The sequence below is a fragment of the Stomoxys calcitrans genome, chromosome 5 (genome assembly GCF_963082655.1).
Source record: "Stomoxys calcitrans chromosome 5, idStoCalc2.1, whole genome shotgun sequence".
In the NCBI taxonomy this organism is placed as follows: Eukaryota; Metazoa; Arthropoda; class Insecta; order Diptera; family Muscidae; genus Stomoxys; species Stomoxys calcitrans.
This window is the reverse complement of record NC_081556.1, coordinates 104274384-104299764: the sequence shown is the minus strand read 5'-3', so window position 1 is coordinate 104299764 and position 25381 is coordinate 104274384. Positions and strand designations below refer to the sequence as shown.

Here is a 25381-nt window from a genome sequence, read left to right as displayed (position 1 = left end):
ATATGGTGTAAAATTGTTGCGTGCAACTTTTCAGTTAGCTGTGTGGTTCTTTTTATTTGTCTTTCACTGATGGTGTGGCTGTCGTTGCTGTTGTTGTTTTTGATTGCTGCTCAACCCTAGTTGTGTTGGGCCCCCCTTGCACGTTTCTAGTATGTAGTGCTGCTACAACAAGAATGTTGTTGTGCTGTTAAGCGCACTGGGGAGGTGTGCACATTAAAACCAACCCGTTTTTATTCTTTTTTGTGTTCTTCCTTCTGTTTAACTATTTTGTGCTGTTATTGCTGCTGCTGCTGCCGCTGTCGCCTTTCCATTTTCTCTTACACGCATACACATTTCGCCGCTGCATTTCAAATTTTATCCTCACCCACCACCCAACACACAAAAAAGTTTTTTGTTTTTTTTTTGTTAGCTATTCATGACTTTGCCATGATGATATGTTTCTCTTTCTAGTTATTTGAACCATAGTATTGGGTTCTTTATCAAGGTCGTTGTAAATTGTTGTTGTCGGGTTTTTAATAACGCACAGTGGATAAGTGTTCTTGCCAAAAACAAATTTAACATTCCGGGAAAATGAAATTTATAGGCGCTTTTCTACGAAAAACGAGAAATGGGGGAGAAATTTCTATAAGAAGAAAATTTTGAAGAAATTTGATTTGAATTTTAATTTCGAACAAATTTCTTAAGAAACCCAAATTTCGAAGTAATCTTAATAACGAATTTTGACATAAGAACTTGACAACTTTTTTTTAAAACTTTATTATCGGCTTCAAGTATAAACAAAAAATTTATGAATGGAACTCAACTTCGTTCATATGACCACCGCGGACACGTTTGCATCTGTTAATACATTGACCCCAATTTTCGATGACTCGGCAACACATTTCAGCCGAGACCGTCGCTATTTCCCGTTCAATGTTGGCTCTTATCTCTACCAGCTCCAAAGAAAATAGTCTAGTCCATCTTACTCTTCAATAAGTCGATTGTAACGTGTGCGGTGAGGCACGTGGCGTCGTCCTGTTGAAACCACATGTGTTCCAGGTCCATATCTTCCGATGCCAGCCAAAAATAATCAGTGAGCATGGTGGGGTAGGGTTGTCCATTCACGCTAGCGACTGGCATCTTCGACGAAGAAGTATAACTCAATGACATCGCCGGCATGCAAACCGCACCATGCACCAAACTGTTTTTTTTTTGTGGATGAAGTGTTGACTCGTGCAATCTGACCACCGGTAGATCTAAAGGCCAGGATTAGAATTAGAATATACTCGAATGACCTAACAGTTGCGTTGAAAGCATCAGACCTCTAAAGGAAAGCAGCCTTAAAAAAATTCTGGATTAACGGGGTTATTCCCAACATTGGAAGAAGTTCGCAGATTGTATAACGGGGCACGTCACAAAAAAATACATATTTTTAAATGTGTACTAAACACGGTTCAAGGAATCAAAAATATGATCATAGAGGCAAAGCGGGCCTCCTGGAAGCTTTTTTGCGAACAGGTCAATAGCGATTATGACACCGCCAAGATGGAAAAGTTTGTCTCAAAAACCCAGTAGACCACAATCTTCGTTTGTGGTCTGATTTCCACACTGCATATTTTTTACTAGTTTTTTTTTCGATTTTCTTTCACTGTGCGACATGGAAGTGAGAGCAGCAACAATACGGGACATGTTGAGGCTTTTGATGAAAATGGGACTTTCGACATCGAAATCTTGGAACAATGAGGTTGATCTTAGGCTTACCATAATAGAATTTATGGTAAAGGAAGCCTTGAGGAGCTTTCAACCATTTAAGTCACTCGGACCAGATGGCATATTTCCGGCGTTAGGACAGAAAAAGGCAGACTGTCTGACTCTCCATATGGTCAGTATTTTCATAGCGTGCCTAGGACTTACATATACTCCGTCAGCCTGCCAGGAGGCCAGGGTGGTATTTATACCCAGGCCCGGCAAGGCAAGTTATGCGACACCAAAGGCCTACAGGCCTATAAGCATTACGTCCATTCTACTCAAAACCCAAGCTCAAATAAAGGGTGATTTTTTTGAGGTTAGGATTTTCATGCATTAGTATTTGACAGATCACGTGGGATTTCAGACATGGTGTCAAAGAGAAAGATGCTCAGTATGCTTTGACATTTCATCATGAATAGACTTACTAACGAGCAACGCTTGCAAATCATTGAATTTTATTACCAAAATCAGTGTTCGGTTCGAAATGTGTTCATTCACCGTAACGTTGCGTCCAACAGCATCTTTGAAAAAATACGGTCCAATGATTCCACCAGCGTACAAACCACACCAAACAGTGCATTTTTCGGGATGCATGGGCAGTTCTTGAACGGCTTCTGGTTGCTCTTCACTCCAAATGCGGCAATTTTGCTTATTTACGTAGCCATTCAACCAGAAATGAGCCTCATCGCTGAACAAAATTTGTCAAAATTTGAACACATTTCGAACCGAACACTGATTTTGGTAATAAAATTCAATGATTTGCAAGCGTTGCTCGTTAGTAAGTCTATTCATGATGAAATGTCAAAGCATACTGAGCATCTTTCTCTTTGACACCATGTCTGAAATCCCACGTGATCTGTCAAATACTAATGCATGAAAATCCTAACCTCAAAAAAATCACCCTTTACAAACAACATGCCTGTGTCAAGGTAAGGCTCAGTAGTTTGGTGGACTGTGATAGAGCAACAGTGCAACATAAGGATAATAAAAGAGGTTCAGAGAACATGTTGACTTGGGTAGGCGGAGCGATAAGGGCCACGCCCACCGAGTCACTGGAGACTATTGTAGATATCCGACCCATAGACATACAGATTAAGTTTGATGTAGCCACGAGACTTAAGGCAATGGGAGAATGGATACAAGAAAAGAGGAGGTCACACAATCGCGTTTCAGTCGAGGTGCAACGGTAGGAAACCTGGAAGGAATGAAAGAGTTTTTGGTTCGGATACCTGAGATGACACTTGAGGTCGAGTGCGAGGCACAGTCTTGGATTGACGAATTACTGGTATTGTCATCTGGAAATTCATGCTACATGGATGGATCAAAGCTAGAAGACAAAGGGGGACTGGGTTTTACATTGTGAAGCAAGGGGCTGAGATCTTTTTCCGACTGCCTAACCATAATACGGTCCTGCAGGTGGAGATCTGGGTGATGACGGAATGCGTGAGGTGGTGCGGTGCTAACGCGAGGACGTCGAGTGTGAACATCTTTAAGGACAGTAAAATTGCCATAAGGGCAATAACAACCAGGACAGTAAGGTCATGAACAGTCTTGCAGTGTAGGAAGGAGATACACGCCTTCTCTGAGGATGGCAAAATCCGCATCGTTTGGGCGCCGGGCCATAGCGGAGTAATGGTGAATAAAAAGGCAGACGATTTGGTGGTGAAGGCCAGAGGACTGCCGTCAATAAACTTGGTTAACCTGAAGCCATTCGGGTCGACGCAGTCCGGGTTAAGGGAGTGGGCGACGAATGCGCACGCAATCCTGTGGAACAGCGAAACGGTCGGTAGGACTGCAATGGAGAAAAATGATGATAGAAAGCCTTGAAGGAATAGAAGAGCGATACGTGAGACGACAACTGAGGTGAGGTCGAGTGTGAGACATTGTTGCCAGCGGCACAATCTTGGATTGACGGAACTCTAGTATTGCCATCTGGATGATCATGTTATACGGATGGATCAAAGCTAGAGGACAGAGTGGGCCTGGGGTTTACATTGTGAAGTCAGGGACTGAGATCCTTTTCCCACTGCCTGACCATAATACGGTCCTGCAGGCGAAGATCCGGGCGATCACGAAATGCGTGAGGTGGTGTGGTGTGAACTTGGTTAGCCCGAAGACTTTTGGGGCGACATAGCCCGAGTAAAGAGCGCCTATGTAACTCTGTGGGTCAATAAAACCATCGATAGGACGACGAAAGTCCAATAGGGAGTTCCAGATCGTGTGAAGACGAGGCTATTACTGAAATTAGGTAAGAAGGAGGTCAGTATAAGTTTCGGTTTCACAACGGGAAATACAACGGGACAGGGGAGCACGAGCTCACTTATGCAAAATCGGTGCAGCGAGTGATGATAGCAGGTGTAGGTCATGTGAGGAAGATGCTGAGATGTTGGAACATTTCCTGTGTCATTGCCCGGCTTTTGCGGCTAACAGGCACTGTCACTTAACTGAGGACAGGGCGTGGTATGGAAAACAATTAGGGGTTTTGTTAGTAGCACAGAATTACTGTTTTTTTTTCGAAGGCTACTTTTTGATATTTAAAGCGCGCAACAAGCCGATTACTATTGGTTTGCCCAAAAAGTAATTGCTGATTTTTTAAAAGAAAATAAATGCATTTTTAATAAAACTTAGAATGAACTTTAATCAAATATACTTTTTTTACACTTTTTTTCTAAAGCAAGCTAAAAGTAACAGCTGATAACTGACAGAAGAAAGAATGCAATTACAGAGTCACACGCTGTGAAAAAATTTGTCAACGCCGACTATATGAAAAATCCGCAATTACTTTTTGGGCAACCCAATAGCTTTGTCCATAATGACATGGGGTGGATTTATCTCCGCTCCCTCTTTTTACCCAAACCTAACCTACTGTTAAAGCTGTCTTGATGTAGATGTAGGATTAAACGATCGAATTGTTGCTTCTTGTCCAGGTCTGCAGGACCATAGACTCTCTCTAATTATGAATTGCACAACTTTTACGATCTAGGAGACTTTGCAAATGTATTGGAAGGGTTTCGTAAGTCCACACTATGAAATCCTCAATATAGGAATCTTGCACACTCGTCTCATTTGGGTGGCGGATTTTGTTTTTCCGGGGGAGACCATTCTATCATGTTTGGTCTATTTGGATACTAGTGCACAGCCTGCCTTCTTTTCTCGTTGCCGGATCTGATATCATGCGAAAGTCTTATATGATAGTCTCATTACATTTTTTCGCCATTTATTTATCTGAGTTCATTTTATTGATAGACCTTCCAGTTAACCTAACATAACTGGGAAGAACGCCCTACATGAAAACTCCACTGAACGAACTTGTAGACTAAGTAGCGGTCTTAGTATGTTGAAGTTTCAATCATCGGATATGCGTTCTTCTAGCCAGATCAATCACACGAGCTAATGCTGATGCGTGCTGCCTCCGGGGTCTTAAATAGTTTAGCTAGTAATCCCTCGGTTCCTGCTGCCTTGTTATTTTTTAGTCAGGTTACTGCTACATTCTATGCCATCATCAAGGATTGGTTCCTCGTCTCCACCACTATCGGGTACCAGCAGCTGGGAAAATTGTTCTTTTCTTTCCTTTCAAAAGCATCCTAAATCTATTCAACTGTCCCATCAAACACTGTGCATTTTTGTACACTTTGTTATTGGCCATTTTTTTTTTGCTTTAGCTGGTGCTTTTCTCTTCTAGTTTTCCGAGAACTGGCTATTGGTAAAATGTTTTTTTGTTATTGCCCAGATTCATTTTTCTGTGCGCGTTTTAAAAGTTTCTTGTTCTTTATTCATGTTGATTCTTCACTTTTTTTTTGTATCATGCGAATTTTTGCCGTTTCCCCCTGAACAAGAGGATGGATTTTTGTGGGAGATTTTTAAAAATCTTTCCTGGTTGTTTTTTTTTTTTAACTGTCATATCCCCTATACCTCTGCTGCTGGCAATTTATTATCACATAATTGTGCACTTTTGGCAGCTTCCTTCATTTCTTCCTTCCTTTCATGCGAAAGCACTTGTGTAAGCTGTTCAGTTGTTATCCTGTTATTATTTTTGTCTGCTGCCCATATATACGGTTGCCATGGATGGGGGGGAGGAAAACTCAATAAATTTGCTAAGGAATTTTATAAATGAGACGAAACGAGAAAAACACCCAAGTGAAAATTTTTCTTTGGACAAAGGTTGTTAGGCATTTTAATGAAGTAATTAATTTCGTAATGAGTCCCTAGGCAGCAGGGTGGGGGAAGTGCCAATTATCGTAAAAGGTTCCAGCAGGCATTAGGGGAAAAGAATAGGTTCCTATTTGTGTTCAACACCTAAACTTATGGTCGCCGCATGCAATGCAAAAGGACATAAAAACATTAAAAAAAAAAATAAGCAAAAAATTACCAAGAACCTCTCAACCGAACAGAATGGAGAAGATCTGCAGATTGGTTAAAATTCCTCATCGTGGAGAGTTTTCAGACGACCGTTTCACTGGAGTGATGATAAAATATGATAAAAATGGGCCCTGTAATACTTTGTCTCTTATTTTAATGTCATGTGAGCCGAAGATTATTCAACTGCTCATTAGCATATGGCTTTCCAGTCTCTGAAAGCTTGATCCAATTTATACTGGTTTAAGGATTGGATAAGTTTGGACGTCCTCTTCCGATGTCAATGTGCACTGCAAATGTGTATATTTTGACCTCCAATAATTCATCTTTCCTTTGCATCTTCTGCTATTATCTCCCTTCAACAAATGTGTGTTGCTTTTTCTTGATTTTGACCTCAAATGACTCTTCTGTCCTTTGCACCACCTTTTTTGAGGGCAATCTTCTCCTATTATCTCCCTGCAACATAGCGTAGTTGCTTTAACTTGGCCAATTCGCTCGGTATTCTTTACTTTACCATGGTGTCTACTATACGCTCTATAGTTTCCGGTAGGAATGACGTTACGCTTGAGTGTATATGTCTATCTTCGGCATACTGTGAATATGACGGGCAGATGGGTCACTAGATAGCCCTGCTTCCTCTGAAGTGGCATCTCGGACTAGAGGTTATACACAAATAAAAGAAAAACAGGAGGAAAAGAGAGTTCGAGTGGGGGGTGAAGAACGCCCATCCCCATCCAAGAACTGATGTACCTACGCCGGAGCTTATGGCACCCCCCGTCAGAACCATCCTGTTCCACCAACAAATCTCAGGAGACCTACCAGAGGTACGTTCGGAAGTTCACCCAGATCGCATAAGAAACGGCTCCCCAGAAAGGAGAGCCTACGTCCCTGCAAATCCGCACATGAACACAGCAAGTGCTCGACAGTCTCCTCCTCATCCTCATTGAGGCAACTACAACAGAATTCATTACCCCATGCGCGCCGCCACGAGGCCTATGCCACAGTTCCTGGTTAAGACCCCTGTTAAGGTACTCGTCGAGCTCTTATCGAACGCCAGCAACTCCCTCGTCCGGTCGATGACCGATCAGAGCGCCTTTGCAGTCCGGCAATCATCCACCGGGTCCCATCTGGCCACCGACGCCGCCCTGGCCATCCCCTTTACTGTGTTCAGTAGCTCAACAAATGACACATAGGCAAGACCGGTTGTTGGCCCGCCCGGCGCAGGCGAACCCTTCCTGGCGCACTCGTCCACACTCTTATTTCCTGGAATCCCCTCATATCCAGGATCCTTCCATTAATCCAGGAATATTCCATTAATGAACAGGGGAAAACTTCTCACCTATCAATGAGCGCTGTCTGATTCAAGTTGTTTTAAGCTCAATAATAAGAAGCCTCCTTCGTATGGCTGAGTCCGAACCTGCGGCACGCTAACATCTCTTGGGGAAAAATTTTTACGTGGCAAAATACCTCACTAATGTCGGCAGAATGAGGAGATCATAACCACCGCCGAAAATTTTGTATGATGTTCTCGCCAGGATTCGAACCCAGGTTTTCAGTGTCATAGGTGGACATGCTAACCTCTGCGCAACGGTGGCCTGCGTCTGTCCCATTCGGAAAATGTTCATCAAAGCCCATATCATGTTCTCCGTACATTCTGCACCATTGCCAATGTCGTCCACCAATGTCTGGATTCGTATTTGAGTTTTCGAGGGAAACTTCATGCCAGCAGTATCATTAATGTTGTTGTCCTTTTCGAAGAATACCTTCCAGGAAATACTTTATGCCAAAAAAGGGACTCCGAGTCCGAACGCCGAGCCGCTGTTCGAAACCTCTTTATATATACTATACTACCTCAAAAATGTTGCCAGCATTAGGACGTGAAGACCATCGCTGAAAAATTTTCTGATGGTCGCCAGGATTCGTGTCTTTTCCTTGCAATTGCTGGACAGTGAAACAAACGAATGACCACCGTAAACATCCAGTGCATCGTTCCCGGCCTCAGCCCCCAACTCTTTCCTTTCGATTTACGGCAGAATTAGAATGTGTTCATTCCCCTTTTGACCCTGTCTTCTTAGTTTTTGGTCAAGAATCACACCCAAGATGGACTCTGAAAGGAGTGGTAGCTCCAGCCCATCCAGGACAGGTCCCTTCAAAACACCCCACATTCTTCTCATGGTGAAAAGAACCAGGTCAGTCTTTCTGGGATTTATGCCAAACCCGCATGCCCTCGCCTATCTGGAGAGCTTCCTCAAAGCTCCCTGAATGGAGTCCTAAAGAAGCAATCTGCTCACATATCAATTGGTGCTGTCCGATTCAAGTTTAAGCTCAATTATGAGGGGGCCTCCTTTTTATAGCCGAGTCCGAACAGCGTTCTGCGCTCTCTTTGGGGAGAGGTTTTTACATGGCATAGTACCTTACAAATGTCGCCAGCACTACGAGGGAATAACTACCTGTAAAAAAATTTTTCCCATGGTCTCGCCAGGATTCAAACTCATGGGTTCAGCGTCATAGGCGGACATGCTTACCTCTACGCTACGGTGGCCTCCGTTTTTGGGATTGTAAAAGGGCCAAACCGGTCTTCTTATCCAAACCGATCTCCTGATTGGACTTCTGAAGCCTCTAGAGGGCGCAATTCTTTACCGAAATTTTGCCTGTGATTTTTTGTTATGACTTCCAACCGCTGTGCCAGATATCGTCCAAATAGGTTCATAACCTGATATAGCTCTCATCTAAACCGATCTCCTGAGTTTACTTTTTATGCCTCTGGAGGGCGCAAATCATATCCGTTTTTGTTGAAATTTTCCACGTGGCGTTTTGTTATAACTTTCAACAACTCTACCCGATGTCGTCCAAATAGGTCCATCAACTGCTATACCTCCCATATAAACGCTATACCTCCCATATCTGAAACAAGGTCCTCAAGTCACTTGCCGGCAGGTGTAGACAAAGAAACCTTGCGGACCACGTGCAAAGCAATTGACCGGTCAGTGGTGAGCTAAGCAGCGCCAGTGTGGTCTCGTCAGCTCTTTGGCAGTGGAATAATATTTAGATCTGTCAAAATGCCTCATGCGGACCAGCTCCATCAGGAGACAAAGATCATTTCAGTGCGAAGATAGACAGCATGTAGTTACTGTCTAAGCAATACTTTTTGGACTGTTATCGCAAAGACCATCCAAATCATCATCTTGTGGATAGATATGCACCGCTCAGAAGCCTTAAGTTAGATCTGCATGATCTAGAGAGTGAGGTTCAGCGCTCAAGAGAGAACCTCTAGATTAAGCGGGTATAGACAACATTCAAGCAGACACTGTAGGGTGAATGTAGTCCTTGGACAACGACCGCCTCCCATTGGACCTGAAGAAATTAAGCTCACTTCGGGGTTCGAACTAAGGCCGGTATATTTACCTCTGAGCTGCGTTGGCCCTTGATAGCTGAGTACGCCAGGTCGTCGCTTATATGTTTTCTGGTTACTTTGGCATTCTTACGATGTTGTCGTGGAGCCCTTTTATGGGCCAGAGTATTCGCGAGCGATTTGTCCCTAATCGCGACATGGATCGGTCTTCGCGAGTTATTTGGAAGGGCAAAAAGAGTTTTCCATTTTCTTCCGGCAGTTTTACAGTGTTCTGTTTCTCGGGAGACCTGAGTGGTGAGAGTGTACCTCTATATGAGGTTCTGCACTTTTACCGTGTTGTGCAATACAATAAAGCGCTTCTACAAGTTTTTTCTTACTAAAAAAAAAAAACAATTTATTTACATCTTTTATTTTATCCATACTAAGTATGAATGAAGCTAATGCTATGTTTATTTCTTTCCAGATTTTCTAAGAACGGTTTCGGATAGACATAGGTAAGTAGATCACTACAAAAAAATCTTCTTATTCCGCATAACCAACTATATTTACCCTAACTCTTAATTGCTATAATCAATGATTGGGTATTTACACCTGAAACAATTCTATATTTCTTCCAATTGCACTCCAAACTAGTAGCCGGTACCAAAAAAAAATACAACGACAAAAATGTACGCATACAACTACATGTAGGTATGCATATCATTTATTTTAAATGGAGCTTTCACTTTACCCACGCCCCAAGTCATAAGACAAGAAGCAGAAGCTCACCACTATTCACCTAACCAAGCGACACATTTAGCAAGTTCAAGGTTTTGACGTCACTATACTGCCAATCATACACACACACACACGCACACATATGAACGCAGGGGGCATTACACGCTATGTAAGTTTTGTTGTAGTATTTCCATCAATACTGAATTGACATGGTTGGCAAAACCACAAACCAGCCCACCAAACCATGCTCTTCGAGTACAATACAAGAGACACACACACACACGCACACACACAGTTTGTCTTGCACTCAATATCAAAATCTCTGTATGTAACTGAGCAAGAAAAAAGTCAACAACAACGAGAAACAGTATATTGGTTACATATACGACAACAAAGGCATGTAGACCAAAAACAATAACAACAACAAGCCACATAAAAGAATATATTTACAAGAGAATGCATTTTAATATGCTGTTGCTGTGGTATGTTTCTTTTAAGTTAAAACAAAAACAAAACTGTTTTTAACTGCGGCAAAAAAAGCCAAGTCAAAAGCAATGAGTATACCAAACAAGCAAACCTTCCCATTATCATGACTTGGGATAGAATGTTGGTTTACTACATCAAAATTGTACCATCATATAGTTACTCGATAAAACACCAACAGAACCCATCAAACGTGTGGACTTTTAAGCCCTACATATATTTTGCATTAAATTGCAACTTCGTTTTTGCTCCAGCCAAGAATCAACTCTGGATTTAATCAATCATGTACTGCATACATAGGTTATTATTGAGCGGTTACAACAGTGAACTATGAATCGTGTTAAGAGTGGCTGAGCTAGAGTTAAGTTTTTTCTCTTCCATGGCTATTGAATTCATTTGAATTTGCGGTTAAGTACACAACCAGATAATAGGAGTAATGATGGCAAAACCGTTTTGTCACCTATGGGAACATAAGGCATTTGAAGGATTTTTTTTTACTTCGTTGCTCATAACTTTCCATCAAAAGCGATATGTAGCCTAGGTTAGGTTAGGGCGCGGATAATAATCAGCCCCATGCCGAAGCCTGTGATCGGCTTGTTGTGCGCTCTAAATTCTAACACGTAACCTCAAAAAATCTATATCGGGATTTCAAGGTACTCACCAAGTCGCTAATTGTTCGCCATCTAAGTGCCCGTGTCTGTTAGCCGCAAAAGCTGGACAATGTCATAAGAAATGCTCCAATGCTCAGTGGGACACAATCTAAAAATCGAAAAATCTAAACGAAAGTAAAAGCGTGCTAAGTTCAGCCGGGCCGAATCTTATATACCCTCCACCATGGATTGCATTTGTCGAATTCTTTTCCCGGCACCTCTTATTAGGCAATAAAAAGGATAAAAGAAAAGATTTGCTCTGATATTAGAGCGATATCAAGATATCGCTGGGATATGAACCCATGCGTTGAGTGTTGTTGGCGGTCAAATTTTACTTTGCTTCACAGTGATGAAGGTCACTGTCTACATAAATCATGTAATTGCAAAATGACAGATCTCTCCAAAATTTTACTTGCGGCTATAGTTATGACAAAGATTGCTGTTTGACAATTTCAGCTATATACTGATATCGCATGCATCGGAGTAGACTCCAATCCCATTGCTGACGGCATCAGTGAAGAACAAGATGTCATAGTCCTCAAGCACAGCATCTGACTTCCAATTCTCCTTTAAAGGAAAGCAAATCCTGAAGAACGGCTAGGTTTCGACTTCCTTGATTTGAGACCGACCGCAGTCTATTCTCGCAACTGAAGTATCCAGAATGAAATTTGAACGTCCCTCACCTCCTTCAGCATGACGATTTCCCGCAGCCTGAGTTTGGTAGAAAATTTTTGAATAAAGTTTTTAAATTCATCACTTGTATGTGGTATGTATCTAAACGTTGCCGCGATTTTGAAGTAGGCCAGTTTTTGAACCTTCTCGACCTCCCTGGTAGGTCCTATACACACCCTTCCAATATACCTGTACCTCATATGTCAGCATTATGGTCGCAATGGTTGTGCATAGCCCGAAAATGATATTCGGTTTAACTCCCCATTTTTAACCGACCATGCTACTGCAAGAGTAGAAGGCGCACGGTGCCTTTCGGCCTTTTTTCCCTAGGCCTGGGTATTTTTACCTTGTATAAAAACCGTAAAGTGATACGTCTCGTAGCGGATTCGGATTTCAACAGTCTCGTTCGTGACCCTTCCAAGACCTTTGACAGAAATTAGCCTAGCTACGGATCCCGAGAGTCTTAAATTCGATATTTTATATCTTCTAGTGAAAAAACTGGTTCCTCTTCCTTGGGGATTTCGACAACCCAATCAGCTTAACCTATTTCAACAGCATCATACATCCAGAGATGGGAGCCTTTAATTCCGTATCTTATATATTCGAACGAAAAATAATTGATTTTCTTGGGTTTGTCCTCAAAACAATTTCGACAGCCTCGTCAGTGACCTTTCCAATATTGCCGACAGAAACTTGTCATTAGTTTATACTCTTCGTATTCCATGAAGCCCATTTTGACAGTCCGACAGTGATATTTCCAAGATCGTCAACAGCCACTTGTCTCGGATCGCAACCTGTCCAGCGATGGGAGGCTTATATTTGGTTTCTTACATCTTCGAGTGAAAAGCAAATGGCCCCTTTTTCCTTGGGATTGTACTCAACACATTCCACTCGTCAGTGACATTTCCAAGATTAACGACAGAAACTTGCGTGGGGTCTGGTCCCGTCCAGAGACGGAAGTATTGTTCTGGTTCTTCTTCCTTGGGTTTGTCGGCAATCCAACCAGCGTAACCTATTTCGACAGTATCGTCAATACAGAGATGGGAGCCTTGAATCGGTATCTTATATTCTCTTGTGAAAAGTGACTGGTCTTTCTTGGGTTTGTCCTCAGGTCCGCGACCTTTCCAATATTACCGGCAGAAACTTGTCTCAGATCTGATCTCGTCCAGAGATGGAAGTCTTGAAATCGATATCATATATCTTCGATTAAAAAGCAACTGGTCCCTCTTCTGATAGTCAGTTAGGCTCGACAGTGATATTTCCAACATCGTCGATAGTTACTTGTTTAACCATTTAAAACCCCAATTTTTTCTGTGTGTACAAACACCAGAAATCAGCTAGTTTGTGGTAATTGGTAGCCACCTTAGCCATTCCATAGCATTTCTTTGTTTTTTTTCCTCATTTGCCGGCATGAAACCGGTAACTTTTTTTCTTCTCCTCCTGTCTAAAAATAGTAACCGCTCATTAGAACGCAATTCCAAAAATAGATCCATAAATGCAAGTGGATATACTAAAAACACAGATACAAGTTCCTTGAAACTAGTTTCACTAGCACTTAGATCAGGTGCAGGAGCAGCAGAAAGAGCATAACAAGAAGTGTATCTCCTAGTACAGAGGCCAAGAATGACCAAGAAGACAAAGGAAAAAGGCAATGACGAAAGGGAAAACGACAACATTAACAACATCGACAAAACATTTTTCCACTTAAAGGGGATTGCACTCTGGTGATGATGATGAGGTAGCGATGGAAGCACACACGAGAATAGAGAACTTGGGCAGGCATACCAAGAGAGACAACGAGTGCGGCTGAAGATATCAAGACAAGTTCAACTAAGCTTGTGTGATGCCAACTAGCAACGACCATAGGAAGCCAATAATCATTAAAATCACCATCACCTCTCCCACCACATCATGGCAAAGCACAGAAAGCCACCATCTTCTTCGTCATCCATATCATCATCATCATCATCATCACAGCCATTAGCGTCTTCATCATCAACGTCAGCGTAAACAAACTTCGTTGCCTTCATTGTTGGTCATTGCTGATTGTTTTGGAGGCCAGTTTGCTGGCCTGTGTGAATGAGTGATTGTCTGTCTCTACGTCTGTCCGCTTGAAGATGGGCAAATGGGTTTAGTGAACTTAATCGAAAAAGCTCAATAGTTGTGGTTCTATCTTTGTTTTTTTTTGCTATTTTATTTTTTTTATGACTTGCATGCCATAATAAGACATGCGCATACATTAGGGTGAAACGTATTGAAATGTATTTATTGATCATTCATGCTCCATTTAAGAAAGAAGATAAAAAGAACTGTCGATATCTTAAAATCGTTCCGGTTATTTGGAAACTTCTTTTGGTACGTTGCAACTTTCACGTTTAAATGGAACATTCTATTTACCTGGAATCATCTTCATTCATTTTCCCTTGGAACCTGTTTTCGGAATCTTTCCGTTATTCTAAACCTTGTCGGTTATGTGCATCCTCCCAGTTGCTTGGAGCCATTTTGATTATTTCTAACCTTCTGCTTTCCCTTAACTTCCAAAAATCTCATATTTGAGTCCCATATTGTCCTCATCGACTTACAAGGCAGTTTTGGGGTTTCGGGGAAGTGAGCGGTCCCCAGACATATGGCCGCAACCTTCCTGGGTCTTTGGAACTTGCCCACGTCTTTGGAAACTTTCGATTTTTGAAACCTTCCCGGTTTTTTGGCAACTTTCCTGATCTTTGGAACTTTCCCGATCTTACGAACCTTTTCTCGGAATCTTCCGCTTCTTCCAAACCTTGTCGGCTATGTGGATACTTGGAGAAGACCTTCCATTTGAGCCTGATATTGTCCCGATTAACCCACATGTCCGTTTGGGGTTGGGGCATTCCCCCAAACTACTCTACGAATATCTACTCTACTTTCAAAGAACTTTCATTTGAGTCCTATATTGTCCCTTTCGACATACATGGCATTTTTAGTGTTTCTGGGTTGTAGGATCTTGTAGAATCTTTTTCAGATCCTTCGAATATTTTTGGTTCCTTAGAACGTTTCCGTTTCTTTGAGCCTTTTTCGGAACCTTTTCGTTTCTTTGGAAAGTTTCGGTTCCTTGGGACGTTTTCGTTTCCTTGTGACGTTTACGTTTCCTTGATACGTTTTCAGTTCCTTGGAACGCTTTCGGTTCCTATGAACCTTTTCGGTTTCTGGAAACATTTTCTTTACCTTGGAACGTTTTTGGGTCCTTCGAACTTTTCCGATTCTTTGAAAGCTTCTCGGCTCCTTGGCACCTTTTAGGTTTTTTGGAACGTTTTCGGTTCGGGTTCTTGAAACCATTCCGTTTCCTTGAAATCTTCACAGTTCTCTGGAAGCATCACGGTATCTCGAAACCTCCTCGGCTCTCTGATACTTTCCGGAATCCTTGTAAATTTTTTCTATTCCTTGTAACCTCTTTAGTACCTTAGAACTTTATCGTTTTTTTGAAATGTTTCCGGTTCTTTTGAACCTTCCCGTCCTGGTTCCTTCGAACTGTCCTTGTTCCAGTGAATCGCCCTGGGTTCTGGGAACTGTCCGGGTTCCTGAAAATCGTTCTGGTTCCTTGGAATTGTCCTGTTTCCTGGTTTCTGAGAACCCTTCTGGTTCCTGGGAACCATGCTGTTATCTGGGACCATCCTATTTCCTGGGAACATCCTGTTTCCTGGGAATAATCTTGGTTCCTGGGAATAATCTTGGTTCCTGTGTACCTTCCTTGTTCCTGGGACGTTCCTGGCTCCTGGGAAAATTCCTGGTTCCAGGGAACCTTCCTGGTTACTGGGAACCTTCCTGGTTACTAGGAACCTTCCTGGTTACTGGAAACTTTCACGGTTCCTGGAAACCTCCCTGGTTTCTGCGAACTTTCCTGGTTCCTGCGAATTTTCCTGGTTCCTGGTTCTAGATTCCAGGGAACCTATCCGTTTACTTGGAATCTTTTCGGGCATTGGATCTTTTTCGGTTCACTGACAACTTGTAGGTTACATGGAAACTTCCTGTTTCCTGGTTCCTTCGAACTGTCCTGGTTCCTTCGAACATGGTTCATGAAATTCTTTTGTTTCCTTGGAATTGTCCTTGTGATTTACCTGGGTTTACCGTTCCCAGTTCAAGGGAACCATCCTGTTATATGGGAACAATCCTGTTATATGGGAACAATCCTGTTTAATGGGAACCTGGTTCCTGGTTCCTTGGAACCTTTCTACTTCCTTGAAACTTTTTTGGTTCCTTGAAATATTCCCGCTTGGAATCTTCCTGGTTACTTCCGTGGAACCTTCCTTGTTCCGTGGAACCTTCCTTGTTCCGTGGAACCTTTCTAGTTCATTGAAACTTGTTTGGTTACTTGGAACCTTTCTGGTTCTTTGAAACCTTTCTGGTTCCTCGGAACCTTTCTGGTTCCTTGGTTCCCTGGAACATTCGTGATTCCTTGGAGTATTCCCGGTTCCTTGGAATAATCTCGGTTCCTTGGAATTTTTCCGGTTCCTTAGAACCTTCTTAGTTCCATCCTGGTTTTTTTTGGAACCTTCCTGATAATTCCATGGAACTTTCTGGGTTTCTTTAAATATAGCTGTTTCCTGAAACACTCCCTGGTTTCTGGGACCTATTTGGTTTTCTGGAACATTTTCAGTAGCTTGTAACCTTTTTCTGTTGTTTCATACCATTTCCTCAGAACCTTCTGGCTCCTTGCTACCTTTTTTGGTTCCTTGCAACCTTTCTTGGTTCCTTGCAACTTTTTTCCTTTGAAGTTTCATAGAAATCTTCAGTGTTCTTGGAACCTTCCTATTGTCTTGGAGCCTTCCTGATTCTGTGTAAACTGCCAAGTTCTTTGAAAACTTTTTTCCTCCCCCTTCAGAATCTTCCTGATCCCTAGGAATATCTCGGATTCCTGCGAGCTTTTCTGATTCCTGGGAACTTTCCTAATTCTTTGCAACCTTCCTGGTTCCTGGGGGCTACCTGGCCTAAGAACAGTCTTGGTTCCTGGAAACTATCCTGGTTCCAGGAAACCTTTCTGTTTCCACGAAATCTTCCTGGTTTCATGGCAACGTCGAGTTTCTTGGGGTTCTTGGTCGGTTCCTTACCTGTGCGATTCTTTGGGACTCTCTGTTTACTTGCATTCTTTCCGGTTCCTGTTAGAATTCTCTATTTCTAGCAACGTTCTCGGTTTCTTAAAACATTCACGGTTCTTTGGAAGCTTTTAGGTAACTTAACGCACGCTCATGAGAGACTTTTTTTCAGTTGTTAGTCAAATTTTTTGTTTTTTGGTGAGTTGTGAATTTTTCGGGTTTTGTGATTTGGTGAGGCGTGATTTTCTCGCAAATCGTGAGTTTGCCGCGAGTCATAATTATTCTCGGTAGTCTTGGTTATTTGCATGAGTTTTAATATGCTCGTGAGTCGAGATAAGTGTCGTGAACTCTCTCGCACGGAGAATTTTATCAATCACTTTCAAACATGCCACGGCAACTCATATTCACGTGCAACTTAAACAGGAAACTTGTTTGTTTTCTTAAAAAGTACATTTTGGATAACCACCCTAAAGTCTGGTTTAACTTATGTACAGATAGAGCACTTTACTACAATGGTGTGGGTATACTTATGAGTAGTGGGCAAATTGATTGTGATTCTTCATAGTACTATGATATCTTACGAGGGATGCTACAAAAGTTTCATGCAAAATATAATTTGAACCACACATCTTCTTTTGTACAGTCGTGGTATTAAAGAACAGGCCTAAGACAATGCTACGGGTTCTCGTCAGTTCTTTTGGATCTCTACAATTCAGAGGAATGTCTACAACTCTAAGGGATTTATGCAATTCTAAGGGATTTTGACAACTGGTGTCTCTAACACATTTCTGGTTCTCTATAAGACACAGGATTCTGATCAGCACTTCGAGTTTTTAACAACCGAGTTTTTGACCATGTACAAAGCAATTTGACCGGCCTGTGGTAAGTTATTCCGCGCCAGTGTGGTTTCGTCAGCAATGTGATCTGTTAGAATGCAGCTCTTCAAACTGCGACGGGTTGTCTCCTCATCTTCATCAGGCGACAAATATCCTATCCGTGTGAAACTTGGACATGTTGTCCAAGCAATATCTTCTGGGCTGTTCTTGAGGGGACCATTCAAATCGTCATCATGTGGATAAGTATCCACCGTCCAGATGCCTTAAGTTGGATCTACATGATCTAGAGCCATAGGTTCAGCGCTACGAGAGATAATCTCTGGATCAAGCGGCATATCATGCGGGTCTAGACAATATTCATGCATACACGGCAGCAGATTCTGTGCATTGCTACCGGGTGAATGTGGCCCTTGGAGAACGACCGCCACCTGAAGAAATTGACCAGAGACCACATGAAACACGTCACCTGTTCAACTGCCCAGCCAGACCCACTCAACTCAGATTCAGATCCCTCTAGACTCACTCCTTTTTAGACTCAGAGTTCCTGGATCTGGATATTCAACAGAACCAATCATCTATGTAACATCCTAGTTAGACCCACTCGAGTGACACCCAGATCCCTCTAGACGCACCCCATTTCAGTCGCAGAGTTCCTGGATCTGGATATTCAACAGAACCAAGCATCTATGTAACTGCCCAATCAAACCCACTCGAGTCATACCCAGATCCCTCTGGACGCACCTCATTTTCGTCGCAAAGTTCCTGAATCTGAATATTTAACGGAACTAAGCATCTATGTAACTGCCCAGTCAGACTAAGATCCCTCTGGACGCACCCCATTTTAATCGAAGAGTTCCTGTATCTGGATATTCCACATCCAGCAAGAGATATGTAACATCCCACTCAGACCCATTCAAATCAGACCCAGATCCCTCTGGATGCACCCATCTTAGTCGCAGAGTTTATGGATATTCAGCAATACCAAACAGAGGAAAGAAAAAACACATCACACTGTTACAACAACAACAACCCCTTGAATTCTTTTAAACCCCTAAAATCCTTTTAGTTTGCTTTGATATTTTGGATATTCTTGAACCATTTCTGTTCCTGGATCTGGATATTCAACATCTTAGTCGCAGAGTTTATAGATATTCAGCAGTACCAAGCAGACGAAAGAAAGAACACACTGTTACAACAACAACAACCCTTTGAATTCTTTTAAACCCCTAAAATCCTTTTAGTTTGCTTTGATATTTTGGAAATTCATGAACCATTTCTGTTTCTCTACAAGAGAAACAGTTGCAGAGTTCCTGGATCTGGATATTCAACATCTAACAACAGATTTGTAACATCCCAGTCAGATCCACTCGAACCAGACCCAGATCCCTCTGGACGCACCCACCTTAGTCGCAGAGTGTAGGATATTCAGCAATACCAAGCAGACGATAGAAAGAACACAAGACACTGTTACAACAACAACAACCCTTTGAATTCTTTTAAACCCCTAAAATCCTTTTAGTTTGCTTTGATATTTTGGATATTCTTGAACCATTTCTGTTTCTCTACAAGAGAAACAGTTGCAGAGTTCCTGGATCTGGATATTCAACATCTAACTACAGATTTGTAACATCCCAGTCAGATCCACTCGAACCAGACCCAGTTCCCTCTGGACGCACCCACCTTAGTCGCAGAGTTTATGGATATTCAACAGTACCAAGCAGACAAAAGAAAGAACACAACACACTGTTACAACAACAAGAACCCTTTGAATTCTTTTAAACCCCTAAAATCCTTTTAGTTTGCTTTGATATTTTGGATATTCTTGAACCATTTCTGTTTCTCTTCAAGACTCCTTTTCTAGTTCTCTATGATGCTTCGGGTTGTTTATAAGGCTTTGAATTCTTTGATGTTAACAATACTCCAATTCTTTGATGTTAACAATCTTACAATACTTCTGGTTCTGCATTTTCCTTTGGGTTCTTTATTAATTTTTGGCTTCATTGCAAATCTTTGATGTCTGAACCATTGATCTTGTTCTCTACAACTATGCGGGTTTTCAGCAATTCTACTCCAATTCTTTGATGTTAACATTCTTACAATACTTCTGGTTCTTCACTTTCCTTTGGGTTCTTTATTAATTTTTGGCTTCGTTGCAAATCTTTGATGTCTGAACCATTGCTCTTGTTCTCTACAACTATGCGGGTTTTCTGCAATTCTTTGTGGTTTTCTATAACCTTTCGATGTATATACAATCCTTAAGGTTCTCAAGGACCAAGTTTGGATCCTTCTTAGTTCTTTTACGAGAACATCAAGAAACTTAAAGTTTGTAATTTCGTATTTTCTTTAAGAGAATTGCAAAATCCCCGGGCTTACCAGATTTCTTCTTTCTTTCTAGTTTTTCTCATCATTGCTTAAACTTTTCACTCGCTCCCTCTTGGATCAATTCGTGGGTTAACATTCTTTGCTATTCGCGTAAACTTTTATTTTCTACATTCTTTGTGGCATCTTAATTTTGTTGACTTCAGAGACGTACTACTACGCTGGTCTTCATTATTATTCTTCACTTGTTGTAGCTTCTTCTGCATTGGTGGAAGCTAAACAGCGTTGCAATTCGATATTCCCTTCATAGATAATAACTCCGTTACCTCTCTCCCTCTTTTTGGCCTGCGGGCCCTCTTGAAAAAATGATGTCTTGCTGTTAGCTGACATTGCAACAGTAGATCAGCCTGCTTTAACTCTGACGCTGTTGTCTTATAACTTCTTGGCAGCTTTCGCTGTTGTTTATGGTCAATGTTGTTTTGTTTAAAATTCATGTCAAGTATTCTACAGAAGCAGAAGATCAACATCACCACTTTTGGTTTCGTTATGACTAGCGCGCTGGCTACAGTCACGCTTGCGAATTAACAGCAAATTCTCCGATGAGCATTTGTGTTTTTTTTTTACTGAACTATGGATTGTTGTTGGGATGTGCTGTTAATTTTTGACGAATATTTGCCGTTTAAGCTTTTGTTTGATCACTATAGAGTGGTAGCCGCAGTTTTTATCTGAATTAGGTCTAGTGAAGTAACTGTGAGTCCATGGTTAGGGTCATACTCTCACTCTTAGTATTGTGGCGGTATATTAACATTGTTATTTCATTTGTAACTTATCCAAATATTGATCTGATAATCTATAGGGTGTATGAGTTCTTCATCACTATGACATTTTATATAGATTTAGCCATGTCCGTCCATCTGTCTGTCAAAAGCTTCTAACTCCTAATTGAGCATTTCGTTTGCCAACAGTTTTCTCTCCTTTATGTAAGTCCTCCACGGAGCATACAGCTTGAACAAGGTAATGTCATCTTAGTCTATTACTGTAATAAGTTTTCACTTCCCATGTCCAGTTTTTTACATACAGTTTCGTCAATGGTATTGGTTTCATAATGTCAATAAGGCCGAAAGGATATTAGCTATCTTAATGGTTGTTTGTGATTTCTTCTTAAGAACTCAATGAACTACTTTCATCCATTGATATCAGTTGCCAAGGACACTTCTTGCCATGTGTCAAAGGGTTGCAATGACAATACCGCATCTCAATCTAATTAGTAACGAAAACCTTCATATGTCCTCTTCATTAAAATTTTCTACGAAATTTCATTTATTCATGGCAAATCAACTGGCACTATAGGGCAAAGGGCTTTTGCAAACATGCCAATGGATTTTCACAATTAAATGTGCAGTGGTAAAAATGTATCAGTAGACGAATAACGGCCAAAAGAGGTCCGTAGACTTTATAACAACACATCACCTCGTAAAAGAGCGGCAGTTTATTGGGATGTGTTCAGGGTTCTGTGAACAGATCGATAGCAGTAATGACTGAATAAAAAAGCCTCTCCCAAAAACCTATGTCCACTCTGAGACGTTAGTAAATGCCATAGGAATAAAGCGGAGATAATGGTGTATATGTTGAACATTCTGATAAAAACGCATTTTCATCAGGATACGATGCACAGTGGCCCCACAACTTTTTACCTGTTGGTTGGAGCGGTAAAAATGTTCTTGACATTTGTAGAGGGGGACATAGGCTATTAGGAAAATGACGTTGTGGGTCTACATCTTTAATACAGGGTCAAAAATAGGGTGTCAAAGGTAAACACTTTCCAATTTTTCAACACTCAATTCAACACTTCAAGCTAAATTTCAGACAAATCGAATAATAATTGTGCCCTCTAGTGGCTCAAGAAATCAAGATTCAAGATCGTTTTATATAGCAGCTATATCAGGTTATGAACCGATTTAAACCATATTTGGCGCAGTTGTTGGAAGTCATAACGTAACACGATATGCAAATTTTCCGCCAAATCTTATACAAATTGCGTCCTTTAGAGGCTCAAAAAGTCTAGATCCAAAATCGGTTTATATAGCAGCTATATAAGGTTATGAACCGATTTGAACCATATTTAGCGCAATGGTTGGAAGCTGTGTCAAAACACTTTTTGCAAATTTTCAATCAAATCGGATAATAATTGTGCTCTCTAGAGGCTCAAGAAGTCAAGACCCCCGATCGGTTTATATGACAGCTATGTCAGGTTATGTACCTATTACAACCATACTTGACAGATTTATTGGAAATCATAACAAAAGTCAAGATTCAAGGTCAGCTATATCAGGTTATGAACAAATTTAAACCATATTTGGCACAGTTGTTGGAAGTCATAACGAAACACATCATGCAAATTTCCCGCCAAATAGGATAAATATTGCGTCCTCTAGAGGCTCAAGAAGTCAAGACCCCCGATCGGTTTATATGACAGCTATGTCAGGTTATGTACCGATTACAACCATACTTGGCACATTTATTGGAAATCATAACAAAACATGTCATGCAAAGTTTCAGCCAAATCGGATAAGAACTGCGCCCTCTAGTGGCTCAAGAAGTCAAGATTCCAGATCGTTTTATATGGCAGCTATACCAAGTTATGAACCGATTTAAACCATATTTGGCACAGTTGTTGAAAGTCATAACGAAACACGATATGCAAATTTTCCGTCAAATCGGATATAAATTGCGTCCTCTAGCGGCTCAAGAAGTCAAGGCCCCCGATCGGTTTATATGACAGCTATGTCAGGTTATGAACCGAATACAACCATATTTAGCACATTTATTGGAAATCATAACAAAGCATTTCATGGCAAGCGATGGTTAAGGGTGGTCCATATTATATTTCCTATAAACGCTTTCAGTCCACTATTTCCCAGTTGGCCACAGTCGGCCATTATCCTGGAAAAATGGGGCATCATACATAAAAATCGCCAAATTTTGCCAAAAATGGCCAATATCTTGATTTCTTTAATACTTAGGGCGTCAAATTGAATAGATTCAGAAAGAGCGTGGTCCATATTATATTTCCTGTAAACAGTTTCAGCCCACTATTTCCCAGTTAGCCACAGTGGGCCATTATCCTGGAAAAATGGGGCATCATATATAAAAATGACCTAATTTTGCCAAAAATGGCCAATATCTTGGTTTCTTGAATACTTAGGGCTCCAAATTGAATAGATTCGGAAAGAGCGTGGTCCATATTATATTTCCTGTAAACGGTTTCAGCCCACTATTTCCCAGTTGGCCACAGTGGGCCATTATCCTGGAAAAATGGGGCATCACACATAAAAATGACCAAATTTTGCCATAAATTGCCAATGTCTTGGTTTCTTTAATACTTAGGGCTCCAAATTGAATAGATTCGGAAAGTGCGTGGTCCATATTATATTTCCTGTAAACGGTTTCAGCCCACTATTTCCCAGTTGGCCACAGTGGGCCATTATCCTGGAAAAATAGGGCATCACATATAAAAATGACCAAATTTTGCCAAAAATGGACAATGTCTTGGTTTCTTTAATACTTAGGGCTCCAAATTGAATAGATTCGGAAAGAGCGTGGTCCATATGATATTTCCTGTAAACGGTTTCAGCCCACTATTTCCCAGTTGGCCACAGTGGGCCATTATCCTGGAAAAATGGGGCATCACATATAAAAATGACCAAATTTTGCCAAAAATGGCCAATGTCTTGGTTTCTTTAATACTTAGGGCTCCAAATTGAATAGATTCGGAAAGAGCGTGGTCCATATTATATTCCCTGTAAACGGTTTCAGCCCACTATTTCCCCAGTTGGCCACAGTAGGCCATTATCCTGGAAAAATGGGGCATCACATATAAAAATGACCAAATTTTGCCAAAAATAGCCAATGTCTTGATTCCTTTAATACTTAGCGCTCCAAATTGAATAGATTCGGAAAGAGCGTGGTCCATATTATATTCCCTGTAAACGGTTTCAGCCCACTATTTCCCAGTTGGCCACAGTGGGCCACTATCCTGGAAAAATGGGGCATCATATATAAAAATGACCTAATTTTGCCAAAAATGGCCAATATCTTGGTTTCTTTAATACTTAGGGCTCCAAATTGAATAGATTCGGAAAGAGCGTGGTCCATATTATATTCCCTGTAAACGGTTTCAGCCCACTATTTCCCCAGTTGGCCACAGTAGGCCATTATCCTGGAAAAATGGGGCATCACATATAAAAATGACCAAATTTTGCCAAAAATAGCCAATGTCTTGATTCCTTTAATACTTAGCGCTCCAAATTGAATAGATTCGGAAAGATCGTGGTCCATATTATATTCCCTGTAAACGGTTTCAGCCCACTATTTCCCAGTTGGCCACAGTGGGCCACTATCCTGAAAAAATGGGGCATCATATATTAAAATGACCTAATTTTGCCAAAAATGGCCAATATCTTGGTTTCTTTAATACTTAATGCTCCAAATTGAATAGATTCGGAAAGAGCGTGGTCCATATTATATTCCCTGTAAACGGTTTCAGCCCACTATTTCCCAGTTGACCACAGTGTGACTATTTTTTCTTTTGAGTGATGAATTAAATTCGACATCCATATTTCTTTTACGACTTGTATTTTATTTTGATTTTTATAACAATTTCTTTTTTTATATTTGAATTTCATTTATGTTTGAATTTCTTTTTTTATATTACAAATTTTTCCATATTTGCATTTGGTTGTTATTACTTTTGTATTAGGATTTTTTGTATTAGGTTTTCTGTATTATAATTTTAAATTTCACATATAGGTGGCGCTCTATCGTGAATTTTTATATTATAATATATTTTCACATACATTGTAAGAAGTTTGGTCGAAATCGATTCAGATTTAGATATAGCTTCTATATATGTTCATCAGATTTTAGGTAATTTGCAATAATGTTCTCATTTCATTAGTTTGAACATATTTGCTTGAAATGTGATACGGTGAGGTTCGGCGAGGTCCACCAAATTTGGGTCAGAAAAAAATATAGCTTCCACTTTGTACTTAAAGGGTAGGTGTAAGGTATTATACAGTCGGCACCGCCTGACTTTTGCATTTTCTTGCTGCTTTTAACCTAACCTAATCAAAGCCAAGGAACCATTCTATCGAATACAGCTTATAATTCAAATGTGATACGGTGAGGTCCACCAAATTT

At 41.0% G+C, this 25381-nt stretch overlaps 1 protein-coding gene across 12 annotated transcripts in view; it reads left to right on the top strand.

Moving 5' to 3' along the window:
• Positions 1-25381, top strand: part of LOC106080789 (myocyte-specific enhancer factor 2) — a 400014-nt gene that overhangs the window by 27561 nt on the left and 347072 nt on the right. For all 12 annotated transcript variants that reach the window (XM_013242349.2, XM_013242347.2, XM_059368465.1 and 9 more), the window contains exon 2: positions 9900-9930. The gene's annotated coding sequence lies outside the window, so the exon portion shown is untranslated. The remainder of the gene's footprint in view (positions 1-9899; positions 9931-25381) is intronic.